This window comes from Triticum urartu, chromosome 6A (genome assembly GCF_056163025.1).
Source record: "Triticum urartu cultivar PI428250 chromosome 6A, HENAU_Tu73, whole genome shotgun sequence".
Taxonomy (NCBI): Eukaryota; Viridiplantae; Streptophyta; class Magnoliopsida; order Poales; family Poaceae; genus Triticum; species Triticum urartu.
Genome location: NC_141878.1, coordinates 246,653,964 through 246,674,152, shown reverse-complemented (window position 1 = coordinate 246,674,152; position 20,189 = coordinate 246,653,964). Strand labels below are relative to the sequence as shown.

The 20,189-nt window shown below is 47.5% G+C and overlaps 1 long non-coding RNA gene across 1 annotated transcript; it reads left to right on the top strand.

The window, feature by feature from the left end:
- The first annotated feature begins 9,725 nt into the window (after positions 1-9,725).
- LOC125512531 (uncharacterized) lies at positions 9,726-12,826 on the top strand. The gene is made up of 2 exons (XR_007285406.2): positions 9,726-12,144; positions 12,301-12,826. It is a non-coding gene; the product is annotated as an uncharacterized LOC125512531 (long non-coding RNA).
- Positions 12,827-20,189: the final 7,363 nt, after the last annotated feature.

Below are 20,189 nucleotides of genomic sequence, written 5' to 3'. Positions count from 1 at the left end.
GGTTGCTAGTAGTGTTGATTACTCCTTGTAGTTGATGCTAGTTGGTTTAATTGGTGGAAGATCATATGTTCAGATCCAATATGCATATTATTACCCCTCTGATTATGAACATGAATATGCTTTGTGAGTAATTACGTTCGTTCCCGAGGACAAGGGAGAAGTCTTGCTATGAGTAGTCATGTGAATTTGGTATTCGTTTGATATTTTGATAAGATGTATGTTGTCTAGCCTCTAGTGGTGTTATGTGAACGTCGACTACATAACACTTCACCATTATTTGGGCCTAGAGGAAGGCATTGGGAAGTAATAAGTAGATGATGGGTTGCTAGAGTGACAGAAGCTTAAACCCTAGTTTATGCGTTGCTTCGTAAGGGGCTGATTTGGATCCATATGTTTCATGCTATGGTTAGGTTTACCTTAATACTTTTGTTGTAGTTGAGGATGCTTGCAATAGAGGTTAATCATAAGTGGGATGCTTGTTCAAGTAAGAACAGTACCCAAGCACCGGTCCACCCACATATCAAATTATCAAAGTATCGAACGCGAATCATATAAACGTGATGAAAACTAGCTTGACGATATTCCCATGTGTCCTCGGGAGCGCTTTTCCTATTATAAGAGTTTGTTCTGGCTTGTCCTTTGCTACAAAAGGATTGGGCCACCTTGCTACACTTTATTTACTTTTGTTACTTGTTGCTCATTACAATTTATCCTATCACAAAACTATCTGTTACCACTTATTTCAGTACTTGCAGAGAATACCTTGTGTTTCCAAATAGAAATGCTACTTGTGTTTCCAAATATCCCTAAACTAGTTTTGCCATGAGAGTCCACCATATCTACCTATGGATTGAGTAAGATCCTTCAAGTAAGTTGTCATCGGTGCAAAGCAATAAAAATTACTCTAAATATGTATGATTGATTGGTGTGGGAGAAATAAGCTTTATACGATCTTGTGATGTGGAAGTAATAAAAGCGACAGACTGCATAATAAAGGTTCATATCACAAGGGGGAATATAAAGTGACGTTCTTTCGCATTGAGATTTTATACCTCCAAACATAAAAGCGCATGGCAACCTCTGCTTCCCTCTACGAAGGGCCTATCCTTTATTATTATCTTCTACCTTATACAAGAGTAATGGTGATCTTCACCTTTTCTTTTTCATTTTATCCTTTGGCAAGCTCAGCATGTTGGAAAGAACATGATATATATATCTAATTGGATGTAGGGGAGCATGAACCATTATTGTTGACATTACCCTTGAGGTAAAAGGTTGTGGGGCAAAAATATAAGCCCCTATCTTTCTCTGTGTCCGATTAAAACTCTGTAACCACAAGTATCGCGTGAGTGTTAGCAATTATGGAGGACTAAATGATAGTTGAGTATGTGGACTTGCTTTTCAGCTCTGACATAGACTCTTTTCGATGTTATGATAAATTGCAATTGCTTCAATCACTGAGATTATAGTTTGTCAGAGTCCAATAAGGTTTATGATTTATACTTTTGCATTGTGAATAGATCATCACTTGAACATACGTAATCATATGACAAAACCTATATATGTTGCTGTTATAAGAATAATCATGATGCCTTCATGTCCGTATTTTATTTTTATCGACGCCTCTACCTCTAAACATGAGGACATATTTATTGTTATCGGCTTTTCGCTTGAGGACAAGCGAGGTCTAAGCTTGGGGGAGTTGATACGTCCATTTTGCATCATGCTTTTATATCGATATTTATTGCATTATGGACTGTTATTTCACTTTATGTCACAATACTTATGGCTATTCTCTCTTATTTTGCAAGGTTTACATAAAGAGGGAGAATGCCGACAGCTGGAATTCTGGTCTGGAAAAGGAGCAAATATTAGAGACCTATTCTACGCAACTCCAAAAGTCCTGAAACTCCACGGAACGTCTTAAAAGAAATAAAGAAAAATCCACGCCAAAGATGAAGGCCAGGGGGCCCACACCCTGCTCATGAGGGTGGGGGGGCGCCCCCCCCCCCTAGGGCGCGCCCCCCTATCTCGTGGGCCCCCTGGTGGCTCTTCGATGCCCATCTTCTCCTATATGAGGTATTTCGATGAGAAAAAAAGAGGGAGGAACTTTTCGGGACGAGACTCCGCCGCCACAAGGCGGAACCTTGGCGGATCCAATCTAGAGCTCCGGCAGAGCTGTTCTGCCGGGGATACTTCCTTCCCGGAGGGGGAAATCATCACCATCGTCATCACCAATGCTCCTCTCATCGGGAGAGGGCAATCTCCATCAACATCTTCACCAGCACCATCTCATCTCCAAACCCTAGTTCATCTCTTGTATCCAATTCTTGTCTCAAAGTCCGGGATTGGTGCTAGTAGGTTGCTAGTAGTGTTGATTACTCCTTGTAGTTGATGCTAGTTGGTATAATTGGTGGAAGATCATATGTTCAGATCATATATGCATATTATTACCCCTCTGATTATGAACATGAATATGCTTTATGAGTAATTACGTTCGTTCTTGAGGACAAGGGAGAAGTCTTGCTATGAGTAGTCATGTGAATTTGGTATTCGTTTCATATTTTGATAAGATGTATGTTGTCTAGCCTCTAGTGGTGTTATGTGAACGTCGACTACATAACACTTCACCATTATTTGGGCCTAGAGGAAGGCATTGGGAAGTAATAAGTAGATGATGGGTTGCTAGAGTGACAGAAGCTTAAACCCTAGTTTATGCGTTGCTTCGTAAGGGGCTGATTTGGATCCATATGTTTCATGCTATGGTTAGGTTTACCTTAATACTTTTGTTGTAGTTGCGGATGCTTGCAATAGAGGTTAATCATAAGTGGGATGCTTGTTCAAGTAAGAACAGTACCCAAGCACCGGTCCACCCACATATCAAATTATCAAAGTATCAAACGCGAATCATACGAACGTGATGAAAACTAGCTTGACGATATTCCCATGTGTCCTCGGGAGCGCTTTTCCTATTATAAGAGTTTGTTCCGGCTTGTCCTTTGCTACAAAAGGATTGGGCCACCTTGCTGCACTTTATTTACTTTTGTTACTTGTTGCTCGTTACAATTTATCCTATCACAAAACTATCTGTTACCACTTATTTCAGTACTTGCAGAGAATACCTTGCTGAAAACCGCTTATCATTTCCTTCTGCTCCTCGTTGGGTTCGACACTCTTACTTATCGAAAGGAATATGATAGATCCCCTATAGTTGTGGGTCATCACCCAGATAGGGCAGTGGTGGCCATTGAGGGCGAATGCCTCAAACTCTATAGCCATATGTTACCTTTATGGGTAAACCAGAGATATTTAATTTACAACCAGTAAATTAAAGACCATCATGGTTGATGTTGTTATGAACTGAGCAAAATCAATGGGTATTTCAAGAAGTTATCTTGGAACCATTAGTGTGAATCTCAAATTGCTAAATATGACACCTTGAAGATAATATCCAAAATGGAGTAGATCTCGCAGCACTAGAGAGTATAATCTGATGAAATCAGTAGATACTCACTCGTAATGCCTTATGTCATGACTTAGTAAAATGTGTGGGAGAGCACTTTGTAAAGCAATTATAATGTCAAAATGACAAAATATAGGCTTTAACAGTAGTCATTGATAATCTGCGAAGGCAGTAGATCTATATGACTACCTTGTGATCTCAACACATCAATTTGAAGAAATCACTAAGAATTTTGCATATCAATTCTTACTCGTATTAAGCCAAAAGGCTCAAGATGAATTGATTTGTATTTGCAAGAAATTAAAATAAATCTCAATTGCAAATTGTGGATGTATAATTTCAACATCTAGAACATGGAAATATATTGCATCTTAGATAGATTCTGGAATACATATGGTACTCAACAGAAAATTAATATTTTGCGAGAGAAAATTAATCTCAATCGCAATGTGATTGTTTTGCAAGAGTAGAAAATTCTCAGTCGCAAATCAGTACTGTATAGGTACTAAATTTATCTTCGCAAGAGATAAAAGAAAAATCTCAATTGCAAATAATAGATGTAATTATTCTCAACACGTGATAAATGTGGAAATATATTACATCAACTAAGATCTGGAGCACGTCCTGGTACTCGACAGAAAAATAGTACTGAAATATATGCACTGAATTTAGCAGGTCTAAAACAGGAATGAAATCACTGCTAGCATCTGGCATTGATGGCTCTCCTTTCCCCCCCTCCCCCTCCCCCTCGTGGCGACACCTGCTTCTGGCTCTGCCCCGGCGGCGTCCCTGCCCCTTGCGACCCCTCCCCCTCCCTCCCCTCCGCGGACTCCTCTGGGCTCCGCTCCGGCGTCGCGTGCCGCTCCCCTCTGCTCTCTGACCTCCCCTTCTCGCTCTGGCCGCATCGCCCCTCTCCGGGCCAATAAGTTCTGGGCGCTTGATTCCGATGGCTCCGGGTCGGATTCTGAGGCTCCTTCTCCTCCTACCCGCCCAGTTCGGTGTGCTGTTCCCTTGTGGCTGCGCCGGCGGGTCGCCGGCGTAAGTTCGCGCCCGGGGGGCGGGGGCGGCCCGTCGGACCTGCCGTGGATGTGGATGGGTGGCGCCGCGTTTCGCGTGGTCGCCGACGTGCGTCGTGCTGGTCCCCTGTTGCGGTTCTGTTGGTGTCTGTTGGGGTGGATGGGGCTGCGCCGCCATCGGCGTCTTGCTCTCCGGTGGGTCCCCTTGCTTTCTCGCCCTCCGATGCGGTCTCCGTCGCTCCGGCGGCGTCAGCGCTGGTGCCAACCCTAGATCTGGGATCGGGGGCGGCGCTGGTCCCCCCGCCTATGGTGCGGGCCCCGCTGGGTGTTGCTGGGCCTGATGGGCCTGTCTCGGTGTTGGCCTTGGCGTCCTTGTCTGATTTCCCCCTTCCTTCTCTGGTTTCTGGGCCGCGGGTGGCCCAGGTCCAGCCCACCCCTCTAGTGAGGCCTTCTATCGAGCCGGGCCTGGCTCGGTCAGGGTACTTATGGGTGCGGAGGGGTGCGGTTCCCCCATTTCTAGGGTTTCCTGCCTCCTCCTCAGATCTGTCTCGACACTGTCTACCCATTCAGCGCTTCGCCAGATCTACTCCTCCCCCTCCCCTCTCCCTCTCCTTTGCGGCGGTGGCTGCGATGGATCGCTCCCGTGCATCCTCCAGTGAGGCGGTCTCCGGGCAGAAGCGGGGGCGTGATGGCTCCGGAGAGGTGGCCGCGGATCTGGAGTACGAGGCGGCTCTTCGTGCGAAGCTTCAGGCCTCTCTCGCCCCGGAGGCGGGGTCGGCGGCGGAGTCGACTGGCGTGTCTCCCCGCGCCTCTGGGTCGGGCCCGTCGGTGCCTCCCCCCCCCCCCCGTGTCTGGTGCTCCTATGGCTGCGGTCGATCCCTAGGAGTTGGCGGCGGCGGCCAGTCGGGCGGGCTCGTCGGGGCCAACCCAGGCGTCTCCTCCGCTGGGTGCTGCTCCCCGGGGCGGCGCTCCGTTGCGGGCTCCGGTGGTAGCTGGGGGTGGTTCGTGCCGCTTCTTCCCCCGAGGCGCGTCGGGGGTCCCGGTCCGCCGCCCTGTTGGTCCTGCTGCCGGGCGGGGCTCTGGATCTGGGCCTGTTTCGCTTGGTGACAGTATCCTTCCTCCTCCTCGTGGCTCTGGTCGCATCCCTCCCCAATCCCAAGTCTCCAACCCCATCCTCACCTGTTTCGCGTGTCACCGCCCCGGCCATTTCCAATCTCGGTGTGAAAACCCTCCCTTTTGCCTCATTTGCAGAGAAGACGGTCACCTCACGGTCGACTGTCAGAATCATGTCAAGCCTCCCACTTTTGTTCATTATGGCACCGACCTCCCTGGGTGTTCTTTCTTTGCTTTAGATAGGGGGATCCCGGAGGCAGCCCCTATTCCGTCACTTTCCAATGTTGGCATTATCTCCGTCCAGGCTAAACGCATTTCTTCCCAGACCCTTCTTGACGAACTTCAGTTATGGGATGAGGGTGGTTGGGATTGGCAAATTCGCTAACTTTCTGAGTTTGATTTTGCTGTGACTTTTCCTTCCAAAGAGAGCCTTCGTATGATCTCCTCTTGCACTAGCTTCACGCTGCCTCTGAATCAACTTGTGGTCTCGGTCAAAGCTGCTTCCAACGGGTCCAAGGCGATTTCTTCTCTGTCTGATGTGTGGGTACTGGTTGAAGATGTCCCTCTTAACATGCACACCACGGCGTTCCTCATGGCTTTCGGGGTTCTCATCAGGAAACCTATTGAAGTGGACCAAGACTCTCTGGCCATCCTGGGGCCGGCCCGGCTTCGGGTCTCGTGTGTTGACCCACTGTGCATCCGTGGCGCCATTGATGTCTTCCCTGCGACTGGTGGCTTTCGGCTCTGGGTGCGGGTGGAGGGGGCCTCGGGTCCGGTGTCGCCTCCTCCTCCTCCCCCGCCCCGGCCTCTGGCAATGGCGACAAGAGCAAAGACGGGGATGGATGCCCCGACGACTCCATGCATGGGACCGATCCTCGTTTCACCCAGTCGGAGTGGGATGGGCTTTCTCCCGAAGATCAGGATATGCTAAAGGAGAATGCGCCTGCTGGCAGGGGGCCCAGGACCCGGCGCCTGGCTTGGGCGAAGGGGATGCGGCCTCGGGTGGGGCTAAGGGCACGCCTTTCTCGGTGGTGTGCTCCAATCTCCCTGCCCGTCCCACTTCTCCCTCCTTGTCTGGCATTGAAGATCTTCCCCCGGCTGGCCCCGCTTTGTCCAATAAGAAGAAGAAATCCTCTGTCAAGAAATACTTTGCCAAGAGTCGTGCTTCTGGTGACTCTAGGCAGTCCGCGGCTGGGCTCTGCCGAAGGCTTGATGCTGATCTGGGTTCGGCCTCAGGCCCGTCCTCTGCCGCTGCTTCCCCCAGTCGTGCTCGCCCTGTGCATGTGCGCTCGCCTGCGTCCACGGCCCGCAAGAGCGGCCGTGTCTCCAACAACGGTGAGCGGGTGGCCGATCGGGCTGCTCGGCGTGCTGCGGCTCGGGATCTGCCCCCTTCAGGTTCGTTCCCAGCCCCCTCCCCCTCCCTCCCCACGGTTTCCTCTCCTGTGTGTTTAGTTCTTCCTTCACAAGCTGATGATCACTTGCTCAAAATTTTAGATGATGTGGGTATTTGCTTAGACTCTAGCCTGGGATCCCCCTCGTCTATTCTTGGTATTATTAGGGCAAATTAAATAGCCCAGGCTGATATTGCGAAAGCCAAGGAGGCTGGGGTGGGTTTGGGCGCCCAACTGGTTGTGGCTGGTGGGGACGAGGGGGAAGATGACAGGTCTCAAGCTCCCCCGGTGGTTTCTAAACGTGGGGCAGGGAAGCGTGCAAAATCCTGCATGGCGCCGAGCAGGTCGAGTCTCCGTATTAAAAACATGTCTTTTAGATGAAGGCCTTATTCTGGAACATTAGAGGTTTCGGCGCTAGGGGGCGCAGGGACCAACTTAAAGACTTGGTTCGGTCTGAAAACGTAGAATTTATTGGCCTTGTTGAGACTATCAAATCTTCCTTTTCCTCGAGCGAATTATCGGCCATTGCTGGGATAGACAGATTTCATTGGAATTTTGTGGCCTCGGCTGGTCATTCGGGTGGTTTTCTGCTTGGTTCCAAAAAAGATCTTTCGATTTTGTGGCTTTTGACCATGGCATTTTTTGGGCTAGCACGGTGGTTTCTCTTCGATCTCTTAATTCCTTGCTGGAAATCATGGTGGTATATGGTCCGGTTGACCACGCGATGTCCTATGCCTTTTTGGACGAGCTTAGTATTAAAATTGAATCATGCCAGCTACCCCTCTTGATCGGGGGTGATTTTAGCATGCTCCATTTCCCTACTAACAAGAGCTCGCCTAACTTTTCTTGGCCTCTGGCTGATGCTTTCAATGCTTTCATTAGGGACATGGCTATTCGTGAGATTCCTAGGGTTCGAGCCCGTTTCACTTGGTCTAACCATCAAACTCCCCCATCCGTTCTGTTCTTGATAGGGTTTTTGTTTGTTCTATATGGGATTCTTTATTCTCCCATGTCAGTCTTAGATCCCTTGCCTGTGTTGTCTCTGACCACACCCCCTTGATTCTAGATGATGGTACGTGCCCAGTGGGTATCCCGAGGTTTCAGTTTGATGCTTCATGGCTACAAGTGGAGGGTTTCAATGAGTTGGTGGCACAAAAGATTCTGACTTTCCTTTCTTCTACTCGCCGTTCTTTTGGCCCGATGGATGACTGGCATCAATGCTCTTATTCCCTTCGTAGATTCCTTAGAGGCTGGTCTAAAAACCACTACGCTGAGTCAAGGCGTGACAAAGCTAGGTTGGTGGCTCAAATTGGAGTTCTAGACGAACGCGCCGATAGCTCTGGGCTGTCCTCGAATGAATGGCAAACCCGGTATGGTTTAGAAGAGGTGCTGCTGGGCATTCATAGGCAAGAGGAAGTGTACTGGAAACATCATGGTACTATCAACTGGACCTTAAAGGGTGACTCGCCCACGTCCTACTTCTTTTCTATTGCTAACGGTAGACGTCGGAGACGCATTATTGATAGCTTATGATAGACGGCGTCAGGGTTTCTGACCCTTCGGTGATTATGCGTCATGTGGTTTATTTTTTCTCTAACCTTCTAGCGGCTAAACCTAAGTTAGGCTTTAAGCTGGCCTCGTCCTTTTGATCTCCTCTGGATCAGCTTTCGAACGCTGATAATGACAGTTTGCTGATCCCACCCACGGAAGAGGAAATTTTCGAGACGATCCGTTCTGCCAACTCAAATGCGGCTTCAGGGCCTGACGGTTTTTCCATTCCTTTTTTTGGCAATTCTGGCCTCAGCTAAAAGGCCTAATTATGGCTATAGCTCAAGGCTTTTGGTTGGGGACTGTTGACATCTCGAGACTTAACTACGCAATTCTCACCCTCATTCCTAAAGTCAAAGGCGCTGACTTGATCTCCCAATTTAGGCCCATTGCTTTGATTAACAATTTTGCTAAGATCCCTGCCAAGGGAATGGCTACCAGGGTTTCCCCAATCGCCCATCGGGTCATTAGCCCTTTCCAATCTGCGTTCATTAAGGGGAGATTCATTTTGGACGGGGTGCTTTGCTTACATGAGATAATTCATGACCTTCGTTGTAAGAACACCAAGGCTGTGGTCCTTAAGCTTGATTTTGAAAAGGCGTATGACTCGGTGAGCTGGAGTTTTCTTTGCCAAGTTTTGTTGGCCAAGGGCTTCGATGGTTCGGTGGTTCACCGCCTGATGCAACTTGTCACTGGTGGCCACACGGCGGTGGCTGTCAATGGCCAGACCAGTAATTTCTTTGCGAACGGCAGGGGCCTGAGACAAGGAGATCCGGCGTCTCCCTTGCCTTTTAATTTTGTGGCTGATGCTTTATCTCACATTTTGTCACGTGCTGCGGCTGCTGGGCACATCTCGCCTGTTAGCTCCCACCTTATTCCTAATGGCTTATCTCACCTACAGTATGCGGATGACACCATCATTATGGTTGAACTTAATGATAACTCCATCACGAATCTGAAATTTCTTCTTCTCTGCTTTGAAGCTCTGTCGGGCCTTAAAATCAACTTCTCTAAGAGCGAGGTCATTGTGACTGGGGTACCTATCTCGGAAGCGCAGAGGCTGGCCCACCTTTTGAACTAATCTCTCGGATCTTTTCCTCTCAAATATTTGGGATTACCCATTTCCCCTCTTAAGCTTTTGGCCAAAGATTTTGCCCTGGCTATGACTAAATTTGGCAATAGAGTTTTGCCGTGGCGAGGCCGTTATAATTCTCAGGCGGGCAAGGTTGCCCTTACCAACTCCTGCCTCTCCTCTCTCCCGATGTTTCTAATGGGCTTTTATCTTCTGTCCGAAGGGACTCACTCGGGCTTCGATAAGCACAGGGGTGCCTTTTACTGGAATTCCTCCGATAACAAACGTAAATATAGGATGGTTAAATGGGACCTCATTTGCAGACCTAAGAACATGGGGGCCTTGGCATCATTAATACCAGAATCATGAATAAATGCCTTTTGTTAAAATGGTGGTGGAAGATTATGTTCCTTGATGATCGCCCTGCTTGGCTTAACCTTCTCAAAACTAAATACTTCCCCTCCTCGAGCCCTATGTTCGCTCCCTCTTCTGGTGGCTCTCAATTTTGGCGTCAGCTTGTTAGTATTAGACCGATTTTCTGGTCCCTTGTGAAATTCGTTGTTCGTAACGGTAAATCTACTCGTTTTTGGTTAGACTGGTGGGTTGGGGACACCACGCTTGCGGTGGCTCACCCGATTTTGTTTTTGTTTTGTGCTAACCCCGAGATCTCTATCTCTGAGCTCTTGGCTCAGGGTTGGGTTTTAGATCTCCGGCGTTCTCTTTCCCCTGTGGAGTTGGAAGATTGGCAACGCCTTACTGCCTGCTTCCCCCTGCTCTCGGAGGAAGAGGACTCTGTTATTTGGCCCCATTCCTCTTCGGGGCGTTTTTCTGTTAAGTCGGCGTATTCGAAACTTATCGCTGGTGGGCGCACTGACAAGTTTAAATACATTCGGTCTGCCAGCATCCCTCCTAAGATCAAAATCTTCCTTTGGCAAGCTCTTCGTCGCAAACTTCCTGCGGCTGACCAGATTAAGAAGAGGAACGGGCCGGGTTCTGAGAGCTGTCAACTGTGCGGTGCCCTGGAGAATACCGAGCATATCTTTTTCCAGTGCTCTTTGGCTAAATTCATTTGGAGTTGCATTAGACTTTGGCTTCGTGTTAATTGGAACCCATCCTATTTTGAGGATCTTCGGCGTTGTATTAATTCTCTAGCAGGCCAGTCTAAGCGGGTTTTCATGGTGGGCTGGGCTGCGATTTGTTGGTCGCTTTGGACTACTAGAAACAAGTTCACTATTGAACACATTTTCCCGGCTAACCCTGTGAGTTGCTTATTTAAAGCCAATGTCTTTTTGCAGCAGTGGAGATCATTGACTAAGGATGGGGACCTAGAGGCGTTCGACGATATGCTATCCAAAATGAAATCTACGGCTTCTTCTCTGTTGCGGCGCTCCAGGAGGACGGTTTCTTAGTGGTTTGGCTGCTCGTTTGGCTGGCCTGCGCGCCATGATAGGCGGGATGCCTTGTGCCCTTACTTCTTAGCCGTTTTATATTAAACTTATGTGATGCCTTGTGATGGTTGTGACTCTGTCTGGTGGCTTTATCTATAAAGTCGGGCTCTCGCCTTTTATCTAAAAAATCACTACTAGACTGCTAATGTGTTAAATGAAAAGAGCAAATAAGCAAAGATAGCAATAGCTGCTGGTTGCCCAAATCTCCAGCTGTATGCACATGGCCACATAAGGCAGTCAATCTGGTCAATTGAAAAGATAAGGAGAGCAACGAAGGAAACAAATCCCAGGCTGCTCGATCCCCGATTCTCATGAGATAGAACCAGACGGAGAGCACAAGGCCGGCCAACGCCACCTCCACGCACGCCGCCGCAGCAACGTTCACCGGCGGCGAGAGGCGCTCCCGCCGCGCTCGTCCTCGTCCAAGGATCCTCTAGGGAGTAGGGTGCCCGGCGCGACGTCGTTGCAGGCGCCGTTCGCGAGTCCGAGGGCGACCGGGCTCCATGTCCCAGCGCGAGCGGCGCGGCTGCTCGACGGGGAGCTTGATGCCGAGAAGACGAAGGGCATAAGGCGGCGGCGAGGCGAAGGCATGGTGGGAGTCGGGGATGGCAGGCGCGGAGGCGCGGTGGCGTCATCAGCCGTGGCACTCGAGAAGCTGCGGACGACGGAGCCGTAGACAAAGGTGGAGGCCCCTGTCGGTGTGGAGATGTAGGTGAGGGCGTCGCCGTCCACCTCAACAACCATAGGGGTCGGAGACGGCAGTGGAGCAGCCTCGGCTTCGTCGAGCACGCCCTCCAGTGAAGTGAAGTGGGCGCCGCCACTCCTGGGTCGATGACGACGGCCGCAAGCGCGGGACGGTGACATGGACCCCAGCCGTGGTGCAGGCACCATTCCACGGGCGGCGGCGGAGCCGTGAGTGCCAGGGCGACATCCTCGAGCATTGGCGCGGCCGAACCAGCAAAGAGCCGGTCGGGCACCGCCGGTTCCAGAGGCCGCATTAGCCAGGGCCAAAAGTACCAATTCCTGATGGTGATTAGTATATGCATGACTAAATCGGAAAGAGGCACCTTGTTATTGTAGCAATGAGATCAAGGTATGACTCTGATTCATTCCTTGTTCCCTTGATTTTCCTCTCGTGTAGTTCATCGGGTCGAAGACCGCCATGGCTATTTGCAATAGCACCATCGCATGGCATCTCTAGACTAATCTCTTCTTGTGCGCTACATCTCTCCGCCCTGCCTGGCTGCAGTGAGCGCACGAGTGTCGTCGTTGCTGCCATTGTCTGATGCCTCGGCGCCATGGATCCCGACGCCCATAGCGAGGAGCAAGCAGAGGGGAACGACAATCCTTCGGTGGTTCTCTTTGCGTAACCGCCGTGAATGGCCTTCTTCTCTCTATCGGTAGAGACTATCCACTGATACCGTGTTTCGAGTAGAACGAGAGACAAGGCAAAATGATTCTAGTGTCCTTTATTCATCATGGATGTACACTTATATACAAGGAGAACAGATGCGTCCATGGGATGCAACGGTTCGCTGAGGCACCTCCTCGGGAGGCAACTGCTGATATGGGAAGCGGGTTATTCAAGGTTATTATTTTCAACACTTAGGATGTGGTGGTGTATTAAGCCTATGTATTTCTTCAATAGAAGATACATTTTTAACATCCTTAGTTTTAATACCTTTTTTCTTCATAGATTTCTTTACCTTTTGCATATTTTCAGGATTGAGATATAATATATCCCTCTTTTTCGGAGTGGTTTAGGCGGTGGTTCAGGAAGAGTCCAATCATCATAATTTTTCAATATGTTATTCAATAGTTCCTCAGCTTGTCCAACAGTTCGTTTCCTGAAAACACAACCAGCACAACTATCTAGGAAGTCTCTAGAAGTATTGGTTAGTCCATTATAAAAGATATCAAGTATTTTATTTTTCTTAAGAGGATAATTAAGCAAAGCATTATGTAACTGGCAAAGCCTTCCCCAAGCTTGTGGGAGACTCTCTTCTTTAATTTGAACAAAGTTAAATATTTCCTGTAAGGCAGCTTGTTTCTTATGAGCAGGAAAATATTTTGTAGAGAAGTAATAAATCATATCCTGGGGACTATACACACTATCAGGAGCAAGAGTATTGTACCAAGCTTTAGCATCACCCTTTAATGAGACGGAAATAATTTGAGAATATAGTAATAGGGAGTTTTCTCATCATGAGTAAAAAGGGTGGCAGTGTCATTCAACTTAGTAAGATGTGCCACAACAGTTTCAGTTTCATAACCATGGAAAGGACCAGATTCAACCAAAGTAATTAACTCTGGGTCGACAGAGAATTCATAATCCTTATCATCAATAAAGATAGGTGAAGTAGCAAACTTAGGATCACATTTCATTCTAGCATCCAGAGATTTTTCTTTATACTTGCGTAATAATTTCTCTATATCATCTCTACCTCTGCAAGCAAGAATATCTTTAGTTGTCTCCTCACTCATAACATAACCTTTCGGTACCTTAGGCAATTCATATCTAGGAGGGCTAGTTCTAGCAGGTGTTTCAGGAGTTTCAGTTTCAAGCTCATCATCAAATTCAGCAACATCATGTTGTATAACTCTAGCAATTTGTTTATCAAGAAAGTCACCAAGTGGCATATCATCATTAAGCAAGGTACTAGCATCATCATAAGAATTATCCATAGCAAAAGTAGCATCATCAATAACTTGCGACATATCAGAATTAATAGCATGTGGTGGTGTTGCAAGTTTACTTATAATAGAAGGTGAATCTAAAGCAGAACTGGATGACAGTTCCTTACCTCCCCTCGTCTTTGAGGGGAATATCTTGGTCTTAGCATCCTTCAGATTCTTCATAGTGATAATATGATAATAATCCCAAGTGACTCAACAAATATAGCTATGCTCCCGGCAACGGTGCCAGGAAAAGGTCTTGATAACCCACAAGTATAGGGGATCGCAACAGTTTCCGAGGGTAGAGTATTCAACCCAAATTTATAGATTCGACACAAGGGGAGCCAAAGAATATTTGAAGGTATTAGCAGCTGAGTTGTCAATTCAACCACACCTAGAGATTAATTATCTGCAACAAGTTGATCAGTAGCAAAATAGTTTGATAGTTTTGATAGTAATGGCAGCAGCAGTAGTAACGGTAACATTGATAGCAGTAATTTTGTACCAAGTGTAATAGTGATGATAGTAGTACTAACTTAGGAAGAACAATATAAGATAAATTCATAGGCATTGGATCGGTGACTTGTTGGATGATATTCATCATGAGACAGTTATAACCTAGGGCGATACGATACTAGCTCTAGTTCGTCAATATAACGTAGGCATGTATTCCGTAAATAGTCATACGTGCTTATGGAAAGAACTTGCATGACATCTTTTGTCCTACCCTCCCATGGTAGCGGGGTCCATATTGGAAACTAAGGGATATTAAGGCCTCCTTTTAATAAGGAACCGAAACAAAGCATTAACACATAGTGAATACATGAACTCCTCAAACTACGGTCATCACCGGGAGTGGTCCCGACTATTGTTACTCCGGGGTTGTCGGATCATAACACGTAGTAGGTGACTATAACTTGCAAGATCGGATCTAGAACATGGATATAATGGTGATAACATAAATGGTTCAGATCTGAAATCATGGCACCTGGGACCAAAGTGACAAGCATTAAGCATGGCAAAGTCATAGCAACATCAATCTAAGAACATAGTGGATACTAGGGATCAAGCCCTAACAAAACTAACTCGATTACATGATGAATCTCATCCAACTCCTCACCGACCAGCGAGCCAATGAAGGAATTACTCACTCCCGGTGGGGAGCATCATGAAATTGGCGATGGAGAAGGGTTGGTGATGACGAAGAACGAAGACCCCCCTCTCCGGAGCCCCAAACGGACTCTAGATCTGGCTTCCCGATGAAGAACAGGAGGTGACGGAGGCTCTGTCTCGTGGATCACGATAATTCTTTCTCCTTGATTTTTTCTGGAAAAATAGGATTCTATAGCGTCGATTTCAGGGTCTGCGGGGCCACCAGGTGGGGACAACCCACATGGGCGTGCCAGGAGAGGGGGCCGCGCCCTGGTGGGTTGTACCCACCCAGGTGCCCCTCTTTGGTACGTCTTGGCTCCAAAAATTCTTATATATTATATAAAAATTCCTCGCAAAATTTTGTTCCATTTCGAAAACTTTTATTTCTGCACAAAAACAACACCATGGTAGTTCTGCTAAAAACAGCGTCAGTCCGGGGTTAGTTTCATTCAAATCATGCAAATTAGAGTCCAAAACAAGAGGAAAAGCGTTAGGAAAAGTAGATACGTTGGAGACGTATCACATCTACTCTTGATTTGTTTCTCTAAGCAACATTTTTCCTCAAGATTCCTCAATCGTGTGGTATTTCAATCTACACAACTCTGGATCCTAAGTCAAGAACGCTTAGTGAAATTCCTCAAGACACCCCTGGTCAAATTCCTCGAACTTGATTCTTTTGAAAAACTTCTCAGAACGCATATGACCTCTCCAAATTATTCTCACCTACTCTGTTCACAAGTACACATGTCCGCTGCTGAATCTCTAGGTTCTCATCAACTTAACTCATTTGCAGCGTTCCTTGAAGACAAATTGCATACCTCGTCAAAAAACTCGATTTTTTAAAAACCCTTAAGTGAAGAAAATGGCTGATGGCAAAAGACCTCAGAAGGGAGGAAAGCGACCAGAAGCGAATACTGCTTTTGAAATCCCTGATGACATATATGATGAATACTGCACTCCTGATGAAGCCACTCATGGCAAGGAGAACAAAAATCAGCGCAAGGTGCGCATTCAGCAAATTGAGAGGAGATGGGCCAGAGAATGGAGAGAGTACAGATTGTTTGAAATATGCCCTAGAGGCAATAATAAAATGGTTATTATTATATTTCCTTGTTCATGATAATTGTCTATTGTTCATGCTATAATTGTGTTATCCGGAAATCGTAATACATGTGTGAATACATAGACCACAACATGTCCCTAGTGAGCCTCTAGTTGACTAGCTTGTTGATCAACAGATAGTCATGGTTTGTTGACTATGGACATTAGATGTCATTGATAACGGGATCACATCATTAGGAGATGATGTGATGGACAAGACCCAATCTTAAGCATAGCACAAGATCGTGTAGTTCGTCTGCTAGAGCTTTTTCTAATGTCAAGTATCTTTTCCTTAGACCATGAGATTGTGCAACTCCCGGATACTGTAGGAATACTTTGGGTGTGCCAGACGTCACAACGTAACTGGGTGACTACAAAGGTGCACTACGGGTATCTCCGAAAGTGTCTATTGGGTTGGCACGATTCGAGACTGAGATTTGTCACTCCGCATGACGGAGAGGTATCTCTGGGCCCACTCGGTAAGACATCATCGTAATGAGCTCAATGTGACTAAGGGTTGGTCACGGGATGATGTGTTATGGAACGAGTAAAGTGACTTGCCGGTAACGAGATTGAACGAGGTATTGGGATACCGACGATCGAATCTCGGGCAAGTAATGTACCGATTGACAAAGGGAATTGAATACGGGATTGATTGAATCCTCGACATCGTGGTTCATCCGATGAGATCATCATGGAACATGTGGGAGCCAACATGAGTATCCAGATCCTGCTGTTGGTTATTGGCCGGAAAGTTGTCTCGGTCATGTCTGCATGGTTCCCGAACCCGTAGGGTCTACACACTTAAGGTTCGGTGGCGCTAGGGTTGTAGAGATATTAGTATGCGGTAACCCGAAAGTTGTTCGGAGTCCCTGATGAGATCCCGGACGTCACGAGGAGTTCCGGAATGGTCCGGAGGTAAAGATTTATATATAGAAAGTCCAGTTTCGGCCACCGGGAAAGTTTCGGGGTCACCGGTATTGTACCGGGACCACCGGAAGGGTCCCGGGGGTCCACCGGGTGGGGCCACCTATCCCGGAGGGCCCCATGGGCTGAAGTGGGAAGGGAACCAGCCCTGGTGGGCTGGTGCGCCCCCCTTGGGCCTCCCTTGCGCCTAGGGTTGGAAACCCTAAGGGGGTGGGGGCGCCTCCACCTGCCTTGGGGGCCAAGCCACCCCTAGGCCGCCACCCCCTCCCATTAGATGGGATCTGTAGGGGCCGGCGCCCCCTAGGCCCCCTATATATAGTGGAGGGGAGGGAGGGCAGCCGCACCCAAGTCCCTGGCGCCTCCCTCCCTCCCGTGACACCTCTTCCTTCCCGCTTGCGCTTGGCGAAGCCCTGCCGGTATCCCGCTACTTCCACCACCACGCCGTCGTGCTGCTGGATATCCATCAACCTCTCCTTCCCTTGCTGGATCAAGAAGGAGGAGACGTCTCTCCCAATCGTACGTGTGTTGAACGCGGAGGTGTCGTCCGTTCGGCGCTCGGTCATCGGTGATTTGGATCACGACGAGTACGACTCCATCAACCCCGTTCTCTTGAACGCTTCCGCTTGCGATCTACAAGGGTATGTAGATGCACTCCTTTCCCTCTCGTTGCTAGATGTCTCCATAGATTGATCTTGGTGATGCGTAGAAAATTTTAAAATTCTGCTACGTTCCCCAACACAGATATGTAACTCCGAAGTACATGAAAAAATTCGCCGTACACCCTCCATGCCCAAGATCTCCATTGGCGCCAGGTCAAGTTACTGACCCCTCTAGCATCAAAAGAGGTGAGGAATTTCTCAAGGAGTGGACCAAGCAGCAAGCTAAGTTGACCAAAATGGCCAAAGAAGCAGTGAAGAAATTCAATGAAGATTCTGCTGTTGCCGCTGCTAAGGCGTCTGCTAGAAAGCCCAAGAAGGCAATGCCAGAGAAACCAGCTAACAAACCTAGTTCCTTAGCTGCAATGCCCTCACGGCCAAGCTCCTCAAAGCTCTCACAGCCTATTCCTCATGCAACATCTTCAAAAGTAGATCCATCCCCCACTGTTGCAAAATCCTCAGCAACTGCTGGAAAGTCCTCGGCACCTGTGCATCTTGCCTCTTGCCAAAGGAACACAAGAATTTCTATTGCTTCAGGAGCTTGTGCAAGTTCCTCAGCTCTGCCTTAGTCTTCAACTGGTCCAACCTTGTTGAAGAAAAAGGCCACTGCTGGACGAGGCACAAGGCCAAGTCCTCACAAGAAGCAGGTTGCTTTTCAAGTACCGTCAAGTGAAGACGAAGCTGATGATGAAGAATTAGCTGAAATCATCAGAGATCGACAAGCAAGGGCCGCTAGAGCCAAAGGCAGTGAAGTGCCACTTCTGCTGGATCCAAAGTTGATCCTTGATTTCATAGATCTATGGCACAAGGACCCCAACACTCCTATGCCTGATTTGAATCTCACTCCTAGTCAAAGCCATATGTTGACGGCCTTCATTGGCAAAGAAAAATGGAAATTTGAGAAGGCCAGGCAAGTGAAGAAAGCCCAGTACAAGAAGGAGCATTTTCTGAAGAAAAATGTTGTGAAGATGTCTCCTGATGAACTTGTGACTATGCAGACTGAAATCAAACACTCAGTGATGAATTTCACGCATATCGTGCAGATTGGCCAAGAGCCAAAGTCAGATTCGTCAAAATGGCGAAGGGATTTACACCAAATGTTGCAGCTTCATCGCAACATGAAATTTCTCAGGATGAGACTTCTGCTCAGCGCACTGAAGAACACGCAAGCACAACTGATGAAAATCAGACTGTTGAAGAGAATGAGAGCATCAGGGCAACTGAAGAAATTTCAACATCTGAAGAAACTGCCAAGGCAACCACCAATGTTGTACCTAATGAACAAATCAGGCTAGTTGAAGCATCTGCTACTGTGTCTGAGGAATATAAACATACCAGGGCAACTGCGTCAGTTGTGTCTGAAGAAATTGAACTAATTTCATCTTCTCCGTCTGCAAAGTCATCACAGATGACAAGTATCAACCTTCCTTCTGCATCAGAAGCGAAGAAGACCAAAGCTGCTGAGAAGGCAGCAGTGAAGAAAAGGAAAGCATCCACAACCTCAGAGTCTTCAACTCCTAAGAAAGTTAAGACTTTGACGAGCTCTTTTGCAAACCCAATTGATGTTGTTCCAATATCAAGCATGCCATCAAAGGAGATTGTTCCCTTTGGTCAGGATTATGTCATTCCGAGTGACTCGGATGAGGAAATTCCTTCTACCGCTTCTTCAGAGTAGTTGATGAAGAAATTGAAGTGGATGATGTCCCTTCAACTCCTCTGATATCATCGCCCATGCCTCAGTTCACAATTGAAGAGGCGGGCGTTGAAGAACTTGATGAAGAAGATGAAGATGTGGATATTGGGTCAACAACTCCTATTCTGAAGGATGACTATTGGGAAAGTCATTGATACGTCTCCAACGTATCTATAATTTTTTATTGTTCCATGCTATATTGTATTCTGTTTTGGATATTATTGGGCTTTATTATACACTTTTATATTGTTTTTGGGACTAACATATTAACCGGAGGCCCAGCCCAGAATTGCTGTTTTTTTGCCTATTTTAGGGTTTCGCAGAAAAAGAATATCGGACGGAGTCCAGACGGAATGAAACCTTCGGGAACGTGATTTTCGGAACGAACATGATCCAGAGGACTTGGACCCTACGTCAAGACATCAACAGGAGGCCACGAGGTAGGGGGCGCACCTACCCCCCTAGGCGCGCCCTCCACCCTCGTGGGCCCCCTGTTGCTCCACCGACGTACTCCTTCCTCCTGTATATACCTACGTACCCCCAAACTACCGGATACGGAGCCAAAACACTAATTCCACCGCCGTAACTTTCTGTATCCACGAGATCCCATCTTGGGGCCTGTTCTGGAGCTCCGCCGGAGGGGGCATCGATCACGGAGGGATTCTACATCAACACCATAGCCCTTCCGATGAAGTGTGAGTAGTTTACCTCAGACCTACGGGTCCATAGTTATTAGCTAGATGGATTCTTCTCTCTTTTTGGATCTCAATACAAAGTTCTCCCCCTCTCTTGTGGAGATCTATTCGATGTAATCTTCTTTTGCGGTGTGTTTGTTGAGACCGATGAATTGTGGGTTTATGATCAAGTTTATCTATGAATAATATTTGAATCTTCTCTGAATTCTTTTATGTATGATTGGTTATCTTTGCAAGT